This window comes from Tupaia chinensis, unplaced genomic scaffold (genome assembly GCF_000334495.1).
Source record: "Tupaia chinensis unplaced genomic scaffold, TupChi_1.0 Scaffold147773_1, whole genome shotgun sequence".
Taxonomy (NCBI): Eukaryota; Metazoa; Chordata; class Mammalia; order Scandentia; family Tupaiidae; genus Tupaia; species Tupaia belangeri.
Genome location: NW_006207624.1, coordinates 322,350 through 333,203, shown reverse-complemented (window position 1 = coordinate 333,203; position 10,854 = coordinate 322,350).

The window sequence follows — 10,854 nt, the reverse complement described above, 5'->3', positions numbered from 1 at the left end:
GGAGAATTTAATCCATTAACATTCAATGTTATTATCGATGTTAATGGATCTGTCCCAACGTTTAAGTTGGCCATTGTCTTAGTTGTCTTTTACTCTTTTGTTTCTGGCTGTTACTTCTTTAGTTTTCCTGGAACAGTCCTTTCTTCAGGGTTTCTTGAAGAGCTGGTCTGGTGTTGGCAAATTCTTTCAGGTTTTGTTTGTCTGAGAAGATTTTAATCTTTTTTTCCCATATGAAGGATAATCCTGCAGGATATAATAACCTTGTTGAAATTGTTTCTCTCTTAACACTTTCAATACATCTTCCCATTCTTTCCTCGCTTGCATTGTTTCTGTTGAGAAGTTCGGTGTTAACCTGATGGGGTGACCTTTGTGAGTCACTTGTCATTTCTCTCTTGCCAGTTTTAGTATCTTGACTTTATCTGTGGTCTTTGCCATTCTGGCTAAGATGTGCCTTGGGGAAGATCTTCTGGGATAGATTCTGACTGGGGTCCTTTGTATTTCTTGGGTCTTGATGCTAGAGTGCCTCTATAGACTCGGGAAATTTTCTTCCAGGATTTCATGGAATAGATTTTCCATGTCGTTAGTAGTTTCTTCACCTTCTGGGATGATTCTGATATTTTGGCGTCATGGAATCTAGTATTTCTTATATTATCCTTGTGTTTTTTTTGTTATTTTCTCTATCTTTTTGGTGGTTCTTTCTTGGTCAGAGGTTTTATCTTCTACATCAGAGATTCAATCTTCAGCATGATCTAATCGACTTTTAATACTTTCAAGGGAGTTTTTGATTTCCTCTATTCCAGACCTTATCTCTAATAGCTCCACTTGGTTCTTTCTCAGAGTGTCCATTTCTTCTTTCATATCTTGGAGTGACTTTCTCATTTACTGCAGTTTGTTGTCTATTTTCTGTTCCAACTCGAAGAATTTGTTCACCGTAAATGTTCGACATTCTATGTCTAACATCTTGGTAACATCGTCCATTAGCACTGAAGATGAAGGGAGTTACTCTGTACCTTTGATGGATATATATTTCCTTGTTTATTTATACCGGAGGCTCTTCTTCTACCTCTAGCCATGAGGATGTACTAACTTTTAAGTACCTGTTAGGCGAATGTTTCACTGGCTAGGAGTGTCTTTCCTTTTGCTTGGGAACTGACATCTGCCGAAGTCTCTGTTCTGTTGTTTTTAGTAATGTGGTCTCAAAGCAGATACTATAGTCAGGCATCTGAAGAGCAGAATCTCCTTTTTCACAGCTGGTTCCATATAAGGGAGGAACAAATATAACTTTATATGACTAGAGAAATTCAGATCTCTAATTAAAGGCCTAGCTAGTTCCTCTGGCAAGATGGAAGAAGAAAGAGAGAAGATAATATAAGAGAAAAGAAAGGAGAAGAGAGGGAAATAAAGAAAAAGTCACGTGCCACGTGTGAGCGCGTCATGCAATTTCGCCAGGTGCATTCAGATGTACCAGGCTGCTACAGCCAAAGGCGCAGTCTGTGGAGAGACAGAGAGGAAAGAATTTACAAAAGAATGGGCGACAGTAAAGAAGAACAAAAAATGGAGATACTTTCTACCTGCTTAGGGTTCTGGGTAGATTCTGGACTGGGGAGTCTGGATAGGAGTCAGTGGAGGCAGTGTGCCCCTTTGCACGCCAGGTGCCTTCAGATGTACCAGGCTGCTACAGCCAGAGGTGCAATCTGTGCAGAGACTGAGAGGAAGGAATTTACAACACAATCGGGCATGGTAAAGAAGAAAAGAAATAGAGGAACTCTCTACCAGCCTAGGGGTCTGAGTGGATCCTGGATTGGGGGACTGGATGTGTTCAGTGTGGGCAGTGTGCACCTGTGCTCGCCAGATACATTCAGATCTACCAGGCTGCTACATCCAAAGGCGCAGTCTGTGGAGAGACAGAGAAACAGGAATTTATGAAAGAATGGGGGACAGTAAAAAAGAAAAAAAAATGGAGGTACTTTCTACCGGCCTAGGATTCTGGTTGGATCCTGGACTAGGGGGTCTGGATGGGAGTAAGTGGGGGCATTGTCCCCCTTTGCTGGCCAGGTGCCCTCAGATGTACCAGGCTGCTGCAGCCAAAGATGCAGTTTGTGGAGAGACAGAGAGGAAGGAATTCACAATAGAATGGGGGATTGTAAAGAAGAAAAAAAAAATGAGGAACATTCTACCTGCCTAGGGGTATGGGTGGATTCTGGACTGGGGTATCTGGATGGGAGTCAGTGGGAGCAGTGTTCCCCTTTAATCACCAGGTACCTTCAGATGTGCCAGGCTGTTGTAGCCCAAGGCACAGTCTGTGGAGAGACAGAGAGGAAGGAATTTACATAAGAATGGGAGACAGTAAAGAAGAAAAATAATTGAAGAACTTTCTACCTGCCTAGGGGTCTGGGTGGATCCTGAACAGAGGGGTCTGGATGAGAGTCAATGGGGGCAGTGTGCCCCTTTTCTAGCCAATTGCCTTCAGATGTACCAGGTTGCTGCAGCTAAAGGAGAAGTCTGTGGAGAGACAAAGAGGAAGGAATTTACAAAAGAAAGGGGACAGTAAGAAAGAAACAAAATAGAGGTACTTTCTAGGTGTCTAGGGGTCTGTGTGAATCCAGGACTGGGCTTTCTAGATGGGAGTCAGTGGGGGCAGTGTGCCCCTTTGCTTGCCAGGTGCCTCCAGATGTACCAAGCTGCTGCAGCCAAAGGTACAGTCTATGGAGAGACACAGAGGAAGGAATTTACAAATGAATGGGGAACAGTAAAGAAGAAAAAAATGTAAGAACTTTCTACCTGCCTAGGGGTCTGGTTGGATCCTGGACTGGGGAGTCTGGATGGGATTCGCTTGCCAGGTGCCTTCCGATAAACCAGGCTGCTTCAAACAAAGGCACAGTCTGTGGAGAGACAGAGAGGAAGGAATTTACCAAAGAATGGGGGTCAGTAAAGAAGAAAAAAAATGGAGGAACGTTCTACCAGCCTAGGGGACTGGGTGGATACTGGACTGGGTGTTCTAGATGGCAGTCAGTGGGGACAGTGTGCCCCTTTGCTCGCCAGGTGCATTCAGATGTACCACATCTCTTCAGCCAAAGACACCATCTGTGGAGAAACAGAGAGGAAGTAATTCACAGAAGAATGGGGGAACAGTAAAGAAGAAAAAAATGGAGGAATTTTCTACCTGCCTAGGTGTCTGGGTGGATACTGAACTGTGGGTCTGGATGGGAGTTGGTGGGAGCAGTGTGCCACTTCGCTCGCCACGTGCCTTCAGATGTACCAGGCTGGTCCAGCCCAATGTGCAGCCAGTGGAGATACAAAAGGGAAGTAATTTATAAAAAATGGGTGAGAGTAAGGTAGAAAAAAAAATGGAAAAACTTTCTACCTGCTTAGGGTTCTGGGTGGATCCTGGACTAGGGTAGATGGATGGGAGTCAGTGGAGGCAGTGTGCCCCTTTGCTCGCCAGGTGCCTTAAATGTACCAGGCTGCTGCAGGAAAAGGCACAGTCTGTGGAGAGACAGAGAGGAAGGATTTTACAAAGAAAAAAAATGGGGGACAGTAAAGAAGAAAAAAAATGGAGGAACTTTCTACCTTCCTAGGGGTCTGGGTGGATACTAGACTGTGGTGTCTGGATGTGAGTCAATGGGGTCAGAGTGCCCGTTTGCTTACCAGGTGCTTTCAGATGTACCAGGCTGTTGCAGTCAAATGCACAGTCGGTGGAGAGACAGAGAGGAAGGAATTTACAAGAGAATGGGGGAGAGAAAATGAGAAATAAAAATGGAGGAACTATCTAACTGCCAAGGGTTTGTGTGGATCCTGGACTGGGGGATCTGGATAGGAGTCAGTGGGGGCAGTGTGCCCCTTTGCTTGCCAGGTGCCTTCAGATGTACCAGGCTGGTGCAGCCAAAGGTGCAGTCAGTGGAGAGACAGAGAGGACAGAATATACAAAAAATGGGGGAGAATAAAGAAGAAAAAATATGTAGGAACTTTCTACCTGCCTAGGGTTCTGAGTGGATCTTGGACTGAGGGGTCTGTGTGGGAGTCAGTGGGGATAGTGTGCCCCTTTGCTTGTCTGGTGCCTTCAGATGTACCAGGGTGCTGCAACCAAAGGTGAAGTTTCTGGAGAGACAGAGAGGAATGAATTTACAATAGAATAGGGGACAATAAAGAAGAAAGAAAATGGAGGTACTTTCTACCTGTCTAGGGGTGTGGATGAATCCAGGACTGGGCTTTCTAGATTGGAGTCATTGCAAGCAGTGTGCCCCTTTACTTGCCAGGTGCCTTCAGATGTACCAGGCTGCTGCAGCCCAAGGTGCCATGTGTGGAGAGACAGATAAGAAGGAATTTACAAAAGAATGGGGGATAGTAAAGTATAAAAAATAAATTGGAGAAACTTTCTACCTGCTTAGGGGTCTGGGTGAATCCTGGACTGGGGTTTCTGGATGGGAGTCAGTGAAGGCAGTTTGCCCCTTTGCTCGCCAGGTGCCTTCAGATGTACCAGGCTGCTGCAGTCAAAGGTGCAGTCTGTGGAGAGACAGAAAGGAAGGAATTTACAAAAGGATGGGGGAGAGTAAAGAAGAAAAAAAAAATGGAAGAAATTTCTACCTGCCTAGGGGACTGGGTGGATCCTGGACAAGGGAGTCCAAATGGGAGTCAGTGGGGGAAGTGTGCCCTTATGCTTGCCAGGTGCATTCAGGTTTACTAGGCCACTGCAGCCAAAGGTGCAGTCTGTGGAGATACAGAGAGGAAGAAATTTACAAAAGAATGGGGGACAGTAAAGAAGAAAAGTATTGAGGAACTTTCTTCCTCCCTAGTTGTGTGGATGGATCCTGGACTGGAGGGTCTGGATGGGAGTCAGTGTGGGCAATGTTTCCCTTTGCATGCCAGGTGCCTTTAGATGTACCAGGCTGCTGCAGCCAAAGGTGCAGTCTGTGGAGAGACTGAGAGGAAGGAATTTACAAAAGAATGGGGGACAATAAAGAAGGAAAAAAAAAATGAAGGAGATTTTTATCTGCCTAGGGGTCTGGGTGGATCCTGGAATTATGGGTCTGGATGGGAGTAGTGGGAACAGTGTGCCCCTTTGCTTGTCAGATGCCTTCAGATCTACCAGAGTGCTACAGCCAAAGGCTCCATCTGTAGAGAGACAGAGAGGAAGGAATTTACCAAAGAATGGGGGACAGTAAAGAAGAATGAAAAATGGAGAAAGTTTCTACCAGCATAGGGATCAGGGTGGATCCTGGACGGGGTGGTTGTGATGGGAGTCAGTGGGGGCAGTGTGCCCCGTTTGCTCACCAGGTGCCTTCAGATGTACCAGGCTGGTGTAGCCAAAGGCGCAGCCAGTGGTGAGGCAGAGAGGAAGGAATTTACAAAAGAATGGGGGAGAGTAAAGAAGGAAAAAAAATGTAGGAACTTTCTATCTGCCTAGGGGTCTGGGTGGATCCTGGACTGGGGGTCTGGAATGCAGTCAGTGGGGGAAGTGTGCCCCTTTGCTTGCCAGGTGCCTTCAGCTATACCAGGCTTTTGCAGCCCGAAGAGCAGTCTGTGGAGAGACAGAGAGGAAGGAATTTACAAAATAATGGGGGACAGTAAAGAAGAATAAAAAATGGAGGTACTTTCTACCTGCCTAAGGATCTGGGTAGATCCTGGACTTGGGGGTCTGGATGGGAATCAGTGGGGAGAGTGAGCCCGTTTGCTTGCCAGGTGCCTTCAGATGTACCAGGCTTCTGCAGCCAAAAAAGCATTCTGTGGAGAGACAGAGAGGAAGGAATTTACAAAAGAATGGGGGACAGTAAGAAGAAAAAAAAAATGAAGGAACATTCTACCTGCCCAGGGGTCTAGGTGGATCCTAGACTGGGCGGTCTGGAAGGCAGTCATTGGGGGCAGTGTGCCCCTTTGCTTGCCAGGTGCCTTCAGATGTACCAGGCTGCTGCAGCCAAAGGCACAGTCTGTGGAGAGACAGAGAGGAAGGAATTTACAAAATAATGGGGACAGTAAAGAAGAATAAACAATGGAGGTACTGTCTACCTGCCTAGGGATCTGGGTAGATCCTGGACTGGGGGTTCTGGATGGGAGTCAGTGGGGACAGTGTGCCGATTTGCTCACCAGGTGCCTTTTCAAGTACCTGGCTGCTACACAGAAAGGGGCAGTCTGTGGAGAGACCAACAGAAAGGAATTTACAAAAGAATGGGGGACAGTAAAAAAGATATATAAATGGAGGAACTTTCTACCTGCCTAGCGGTCTTACTGGATCCTGGACTGGGGGATCTGGATGGGAGTCAGTGGTGGCAGTGTCCCCCTTTGCTCGGAAGGTGGCTTCCAATGTACCAAGCAGCTGCAGCCAAGTGTGCATTCTGTGGAGAGATAGAGAGGAAGGAATTTCCAAAAGAAGTTGGGATGATAAAGAAAAAACAATGGAGGAACTTTCTACCTGGCTAGGGGTCTGGGTGGATCCTGGACTGGGAGTTCTGTATGGGAGTCGGTGGGGGCAGTGTGCCTCTCTACTCACCAGGAGCCTTCAGTTGTACCAGCTGCTATAGCCAAAGGCGCAGTCTGTGAAGAGACAGATAGGAAGTAATTTACAAAACATTGCCGGACATTAAAGAAGAAGAAAAAAAAAAAAATGGTGGTACTTTGTACCTGCCTAGGGATATGGGTGGATCTTGGACTGGGGGATCTGAATGGGAGTCAGTGGGGGCAGTGGGCTCCTTTGCTCGCCAGGTGCCTTCAGATGTACCAAGCTGCAGCAGCAAAAGGAGCAGTCTGTGGAGAGACAGAGAGGAGGGAATTTACAAAAGAATTGGGGACAATAAAGGAGAAAAAAAAATGGAGAAACTTTCTACCTGCCTAGGGGTCTGGGTGGATCCTGTACTGGGTGTCTGGAAGGGAGTCAGTGGGGGCAGTGTGCCCCTTTATTCGCTAGGTGCCGTCAGATGTACCAGGCTGCTGCATCCAAAGGAGCAGTCTGTGGAAAGACAGAAACGAAGTAAATTACAAAAGAATGGGGGGCAGTAAAGAAGAGAAAATATATGGAGGAACTTTCTACCTGCCTAGGGGTCTGGGTGGATCCTGAACTGCAGTGTCTTTATGGGAGTCAGTGGAGACAGAGTGCCTTTTTGCTCGCCAGGTGCCTTCAGATATACCAGGCTGCTGAAGACAAAGGCGCATTCTGTGGTGAGACAGAGAGGAAGGAATTTACAAAAGAATGGTGGACAGTAAAGAAGAAAAAAATGGAGGAACTTTCTACCTGCCTAGATGTCTGGGTGGATCCTGAAATGGGGGTCTGGATGGGAGTCAGTGGGGTCAGGGTGCCCCTTTGCTCGCCAGGTGCCTTCAGATGTACCAGTCTGCTGAAGCAAAAGGCGCATTCTCTGGTGAAAGAGAGAGGAAGGAATTTACAAAAGAATGGGGGACAGTAAAGAAGAAAAAATGAAGGAACTTTCTACCTGCCTATGGGTCAGGGTAGATCCTGGACTGGGAGGTGTGTATGGGAGTCGGTGGGGGAAATGTGCCCCTTTTCTTGCCAGGTGCCTTCAGATGTACCAGGCAGTTGCAGCCACAAGTGCAGTCTGTGCAGAGACAGAGAGGAAGGAATTTACAATAGAATGTGGGACAGTAAAGAAAAAAAAAATGGGGGAACTTTCTACCTGCCTAGGGGTCTGCGTGGATCCTGTACTGGGAGGTCTAGATGGTAGTGAGTGGGGGCAGTGTGCCCATTAGCTCGCCACTCACCTTCAGATGTACCAGGCTGCTGCAGCCAAAGGCGCAGTCTGTGGAGAGACAGAGATGAAGAAATTTACAAAATTATGGGGGACATTAAGGAAGGATAAAAAATGGAGGAACTTTCTACGTGCCTAGGGGTCTGGGAGGATCTAGGACTGGGATTCTGGATGGGAGTAAGTGGGGGCAGTGTGCCCCTTTGCATGGAAGGTGCCTTCAGATATACCAGGCACTTGCAGCCAATGGCGCAGACTGTGGAGAGATTGAGAGGAAGGAATTTACAAAAGAATGGGGGACAGTAAAGAAGAAAAAAAAATGGAGGAACTTTCTACCTTCCTAGAGGTGTGGGTGGATCCTGGACTGGGGGTTCTGGATGGGAGTCAGTGGGGGCGGTGTGCCCAATTGCTTGCCAGGTGCCTTCAGTTATACCAGGATGTTGCAGCTAAAGGCGCAGTGAGTGGAGAGACAGAGACAAAGGAATTTACACAAGAATGGGGGACAGTCGAGAAGAGAAAATATGGAGGGACTTTCTACCAGCCTTGGGGTCTGGGTGGATCCTGGACTGGGGAGTCTGGATGGGAGTCAGTGGGGCAGTGTGCCCCTTTGCTGGCCAGGTGCCTTCAGGTGGAAGGAATTTACACAAGAATGGGGGACAGTCGAGAAGAGAAAATATGGAGGGACTTTCTACCAGCCTTGGGGTCTGGGTGGATCCTGGACTGGGGAGTCTGGATGGGAGTCAGTGGGGCAGTGTGCCCCTTTGCTGGCCAGGTGCCTTCAGATGTACCAGGCTACTGCAGCCAAAAGAGCAGTCTGTGGAGAGACAGAGGGGAAGGAATTTACAAAACATTGGGGGACAGTAAAGAAGAAAAAAAATGTAGGAACTTTCTACCTACCTAGAGTTCTGGGTGGATCCTGGACTGGGGGGTCTGGATGGGAGTCAGTTGGGGGTGGTGTGCTCAATTGCTTGCCAGGTGTCTTCAGATATAGCAGGATGTTACAACCAAGGCGCAGTCCACGGAGAGACATAGAGGAAGGAATTTGCAAAACAGTGGTGGACAGTAGAGAAGAAAAAATATGGAGGAACTTTCCACCTGACTAGGGGTCTGGGTGGATCCTGGATAGGGGGTCTGGATAGAAGTCAGTGGGAGCAGTGTGCCCCTTTGCTCACCAGGTGCTGTTAGATGAACTAGGATGTTGAAGTCAAATGCGCAGTCTGTGGAGAGACAGAGGGGAAGGAATTTACAAAAGAATGGGGGACAGTAAAGGAGAAAAAAATGGAGTAACTTTCTACCTGCCTAGGGATCTGAGTGGATCCTGGACTGGGGGGTCTGGATGGGAGTCAGTGGAGGCAGTGTGCCCATTTGCTCGCCACTTGCCTTCAGATGTACCAGACAGCTGCAGCCAAAGGCGCATTCTGTGGTGAGACAGAGACGAAGGAATTTACAAAACATTGGGGGACATTAAAGGAGGAAAAATATTGAGGAACTTTCTACCTGCCTAGGGGTCTGGGTCGATCTTGGACTGGGGGTCTGGATGGGAGTCAGTGGGGGCAGTGTGCCCCTTTGCTCAGAAAATGCCTTCATATGTACCAGGCACCTGCAGCCAAAGGCGCAGTCCGTGGAGAGACAGAGAGGAAGGAATTTACAAAAGCATTAAGGTCCATAAAGAAGAAAAAAAAAAATGGAGGAACTTTCTACCTGCCTAGGGGTCTGTGTGGATTCTGGACTGTGGAGTCTGGATGGGAATCAGTGGTGGCAGTGTGCCCCTTTGCTCCCCAGGTGCCTTCAGATGTACCAGGATGTTGCTGCCAAAGTCGCAATCTGTGGAGATTCAGAGAGGAAGAAATGTACAAAGGAATGGGGGACAGTAAAGGAGAAAAAATATGGAGGAACTTTCTACCTGCCTAGGGGTGTGGGTGGATCCTGGACTGGGGTGTCTGGATGGGAGTCATTGGGAGCAGTGTGCCCCTTTGCTCGCCAGGTGCCTTGAGATGTATCAGTCTGCTGCAGTCAATGGTGCAGTCTAGTGGTCTGGGTGGATCCTGGACTGGAGGCTCCATTGGTTTGTTAGACATTTGGGTTCATTCCATGTATTATCTTTTGTGAATAATGTCACAGAAAAAAAGTACAAGTATTTTTCTTACTGAGTGTTTTCCTGTCCTTTGGCTAGATACCCAGGAGTAGAATTGTTGGATTATATGGTAGTTCTATCTGTAGTTCTTTGAGAAATCTCCATAGGGTTCTCCACAGCAGTTTATACAACAGTACACAGCAGTTCCCACCAACAGATTAGGAGAGTTCCTTTTCACTGCTACCTCAGCAGCACTTATCATACTTTACTTTTTAAATCTTAGTCATACTGCCTGTGAGCTCCTGGTAACTAGTCATTGCAGGGGACAGGAAAAATGAAGATTTTCTACTGATAATTCAGCCTCCAACAAACAAAGCTAGCATGATGGATCTAAGGGCACTGCAGCTAAACATCCAAATACTATTAGGGTTAACATATTCCTCACCATCTACTGAATCTGCTGCACCAGTGATCACAACAGAACGGCAAAGAGATTCTAGATCACCTCTGTCACAAACAAAGCTAGTGTGGCAGGAGAGTTGAGGCCTTCAGAAGAAGATTCCTCATGGCTCCTGACAGATCTAAGGGCACTGTAGCTAAACATTGAAATACTACTAAGGTTAACATATTCCTCAATATCTACTGAATCTGCTGCACCTGTGATCACAACAGAAGGGCAAAGAGATACCCGATCACCTCTTTCTGCTTACTCCTGAACACTCTGATTGAACTTCAAGAATTCGAAAGAAACACACCATCCATCAGATGACAAGAAATCACCACAAGACCACAAGAAATATGGGAAAGCAAGAAAATGCCTCTCCTCCAAGGGAAAAGAATAACTCCTCTTCATCCACAAGCAGTTCAATGCAAATTATGGAAATGTCTGATAAAGAATTTAGAACATTCATAATGGTGAAGCTAACGGAGATGGAAGAGAAGAGAGACAACAAACTGCTAAAGAGAAAGGAGAAAGAAGTTGACAAGTTCCAGGAGATGAGGAAATTCTTGCAAGATCTAAAAGAGGAATTACATGCTTTACAAAAGAGTCAAATGGAACTGTTAGAAATGAAGTCTATAATACAGGAA